Here is a 4343-nt window from a genome sequence, read left to right as displayed (position 1 = left end):
TTCTCCAGATTCAGGTGAGTAGAAAGAATAAGCTTTCCTTTTGGTGTAGTAGAGGGCTCACTGAGGTGTTTAGCCCAGAGCCTGACAGAGACTATGCTCTCAGGGGTGATTATCTGCCCAGATCCTCATCTGTCTTATGCCTTGGGGAACCTTCCCTGTCACCCCTGGGCTAGATTGGGATTCCACTCTGCTCACTGTCCTAGCACCCTGGGCTCACCTATTGGAATGATCTGTTTGCCTGTCTGTCTCCCCCAACTGTACCAGGAGCTTCTTCAGGGCAGGAAGCAGGCTTTGCTCACCTCTGAATCCCCGTTGCAGGCAGTATGGCTCAGTAAATGCTTTTGAACAGAATTCATCAGAGGGCACTGCACAGTGCCCCTTCTTTGCAGTATTTGTAGGAACCCTGAGGGAGCAATTGCTGCAGACAAGGTGGTCCTTGAATGTGTGTTAGGTGGCCTTGAAGAAGACACATGCCTGTAAAGGAGGTTGCTGCCTCCTTCCTGGGGAGAGACCTGTAGACCTGCTCCTTAATTTGGCATGCAAGATCGTTTCTGCTCTTTTCATTTTTATATTTGTTTAATGGATAGTCAGTCCCTCAGTCCATAAATATTTTCTGAGTCCCTACTATTCTGGGCACCATTCTAGGGGATGGAGATATAGGGGTGCACATGACAGAAGGAGGTCCCACCTCAAAGAACTTCCCTCCCTTGGAAGGCAAAGAATAGTACAGAATGGAATTTTCATTCGGACTAGCCTGCTGTCACTGGCGGGGTCTGAAGAATCTGGAACAAGTGGGGCTCATCAGGGCCTGGCTGATGGAAACCTCAGGCAGTTGTAAGTAAAGGCACGGGGGCAGACATCCCAGTAGGAGGAGGGAACCAAAGGAGGTCAAGGACAGCCGTCAGTTAGAAACATATTGAACGCATCTGTGGTCAGCATATTGGAAGTCATAAAGAGATAGAAGCCTCAGTCCGTCCCTGTGAAGATCCGCTGTCTACAGTGGGAGAGGAAAGTCACAGTTATCCTGAGGATTATCAACCAGTAAGGACCATCCAGGCAACCATTTTTAAAGACTTTTTATTTGAAAATAATTAAAGACTTGAAGAAAGTTGCAAAAAATAGTACAGAGAGGTTGTGTGTACCGTCACCCAATTTCCCCCAGTGGTAGTACTTACATAACTACAGGACAATACCACAGCCAGGAAACTGACATTAGTAAAAGGCACAGATCTTGTTCAGATTTCCTTTGTTTTACATATGAGTCTACAAAATCGTTTCACATGTGTAAATTCACATAACAACCATCACAGTCAAGATACAGAACAGTTCTGTCACCACAAAGATATCCCTGGTGCTACACCTTTATAGTTACCACCCCCCACCCCCCAACCCCTGGCTAGTGTTGAGTTTCGAAAGTTCTTGGTGTTCTAGACATGAGCCCTTTGCAAATATTTTCTACTTGTCTATAGAATGTCTTTTCATCCTCTTTACAGGGTCTTTCACAGAAAAAAAGATTTTAATTTTGATGAAGTACAACTTAATTTTTTCTTTTATGGACTGTGCTTGTAGTGTCACGTTTAAGAACTCTTCATTTTTCCCTAGGTTTGAAGGTTTTCCATGTTTTCTTCTAAAAGTTTATAATTTTACATTTAAATCTATGGTCATTTTTCAGTTAATTTTGTAAAAGGTGTGAGGTTTGGTTCGAAGTTCTTTTTTTTTTTTTTTTTTGCCTATAAATATTGAATTGTTCCAGTGTTTTCTGTTTTAAAAAAACTATCCTTTCTCCATTGAGTATCTTTTGCTCCTTTGTCAAAAATCAGTTGGCTGACCTGGGCCTGCCTGATGGTGTCCCCATGCCTGACGAGCACTCCTGGCAACCAGTTGCTGTAGAACTCAAATCTCTGCTAGTCAAGGATGTTTTGTTCTTGAAGGACTGCGTGAGCCCAGAACTGGAGAAAGCTTGTGCTGACACAGCTGCTGGGTCTGTCATCCTGCTGGAGAACCTTTGCTTTCATGTGGAGGAGGAAGGGAAGGGAAAAGATGCTTCTGGGAACAAGGTTAAAGCGGAGCCAGCCAAAATAGAAGCCTTCCAAGCTTCGCTTTCCAAGCTAGGGGATGTCTATGTCAATGATGCTTTTGGCACTGCTCACTGAGCCCACAGCTCCATGGTGGGAGTAAATCTGCCAGAGAAGGCTGGAGGTTTTTTGATGAAGAAGGAGCTGAACTACTTTGCCTGGGCCTTGGAGAGCCCAGAGCGACCCTTCCTGGCCATCTAAAGTTGGGCGGAGCTAAAGTTGCAGACAAGATCCAGCTGATCAATAATATGCTGGACAAAGTCAGTGAGATGATTATTGGTGGTGGAATGGCCTTTACCTTCCTTAATGTGCTCAACAACATGGAGATTGGCACTTCTCTGTTTGAAGAGGGATCCAAGATCATCAAAGACCTGATATCCAAAGCTGAGAAGAATGGTGTGAAGATTACCTTGCCTATTGACTTTGTCACTGCTGATAAGTTTTATGAGAATGCCAAGACTGGCCAAGCCACTGTGCCCTCTGGCATACCTGCTGGCTGGATGGGCTTGGACTGCAGTCCTGAGAGCAGCAAAAAGTATGCTGAGGCTGTTGCTCGGGCTAAGCAAATCATGTGGAATGGACCTGTGGGTGTATTTGAATGGGAAGCTTTTGCCCGAGGAACCAAAGCCCTCATGGATGAGGTGGTGGAAGCCACTTCCAGGGGCTGCATCACCATCATAGGTGGGGGAGACACTGCTACTTGCTGTGCCAAATGGAACACGGAGGATAAAGTCAGCCATGTGAGCACTGGAGGTGGTGCCAGCTTAGAGCTCCTGGAAGGTAAAGTCCTTCCTGGGGTGGTGGATGCTCTCAGCAATGTTTAGTACTTTCCTGCCTTTTGGTTCCTGTGCGTAGCCCCTAAGTCAACTTAGTGCTTCCTGCTTCTCCACTTGGCATTAGCTAATATCTTCCCCCATGTCAAGATTTCGCTAGTGTCCAAGAGATATAGCGCCAGGAATCCTTGAACAGTTGTACGGCATCTCAGCTCACCTTTACTGCACCCTGCATTTGCCTACATTCTTCAAGTTTCCATTTGAATTTCTTAGAGGCTAAACCATTGTGCATTCTAGAGTGCGTATATTTATATTATGCCTGTTAAAAGAAAGTGAGCTGTGTTAGCTTAGTTCTCTTTATGAAGTAGCTTATTCTGATTAGCTTTGTCATTGTTTCACCACTCAGCATGGAAACAAAATGAAATGCCAGTTGTTGGTGGGGAGGGAGATGAAGTTGGTGATCTGTTAAATAAATAACAAAAATATCCATTGGAAAAAAAAATCAGTTGGCTGTACTGGTGTGGATTTATCTCTGGCTTATCTATTTTGTTTTATTGGTCTGGGTATTTATTCCTCCATAATACACATTGTCTTGATTACTGTAGTTATATAGTAAATCTTAAAATTGGGTAGAGTGATTCCTTCCTCTTTATTCTTCTTTTCTAAAATTGTTTCAGCTATTCTAATTCCTTTGCCTTTCCACATATATTTATAATAATCTTGTCAAAACCTACACAAATTTTGCTGGGGTTTTGATAGAAATTGTGTTAAACCTATAGGTCAATTTGGGGAGAATTGACATCTTTACTGGGTTGGGTCTTCGAAGCTGTGAACACGGTATGTTTTTCCCTTTATTTACATCTTCCTTAATTTCTTTCATCAGCTTTTTGTAGTCTTCAGTAAACAAGTCCTGTACATCTTTTGTTATAATTATGCCTATATATTTTATTTACAAGGATAGTATAAACAGTATTATGTTTTTAATTTTGGCTTCCACATGGTCATTGACAGTATATAGAAATACGATTGATTTTTGAATGTTGACCTTGTATCCTGCGACCTAGCTAAGCTATTAGTGCGAGATGGGTTTTGTTTGTTTGCTTGCTTCATTTTTGTTTTGGGCTTTTTAAAAAAGATTCTTTGGGATTTTCTGCGTAGGCCATATGTCATCTGAAAATAGGATAGTTTTATTTGTTCCTCTCCAATATGTATGCCATCATGGTGGATTATCAACTGTGAGAATCATCCAGGTAAAAAATGTATTTAATTCCAACTATTCTGTTTTCTTACTCTTTTCTAGATTATTTCCCCTTGTCTGCTGTGTGTTCAGGGAACACAGACTCACTCTTACATTAGATCAAGCAACTATTATTAGGAAAAATATCTGGAAATAATAAGATTAACACATCGTAGAGCCGAAAAGGAAGGATTGGGGGACTTTTCACATCCTGCCTCCTCCCTGAGCAAAGGTCATTGGAAGATGGCTCTGGGTACT

General features: G+C 42.5%; 1 pseudogene across 1 annotated transcript; it reads left to right on the top strand.

The window, feature by feature from the left end:
• The first annotated feature begins 1703 nt into the window (after positions 1-1703).
• On the top strand, positions 1704-3298 carry LOC309800820 (phosphoglycerate kinase 1-like; annotated as a pseudogene). Its single transcript has one exon. The product of its transcript is annotated as a phosphoglycerate kinase 1-like (transcript).
• Positions 3299-4343: the final 1045 nt, after the last annotated feature.

Source organism: Mesoplodon mirus (assembly GCF_964341445.2).
Source record: "Mesoplodon mirus genome assembly, chromosome: 3".
Classification (NCBI taxonomy): domain Eukaryota; kingdom Metazoa; phylum Chordata; class Mammalia; order Artiodactyla; family Ziphiidae; genus Mesoplodon; species Mesoplodon mirus.
The sequence above is the reverse complement of the archived record's forward strand: the minus strand, read 5'-3'. Positions and strand labels throughout refer to the sequence as shown.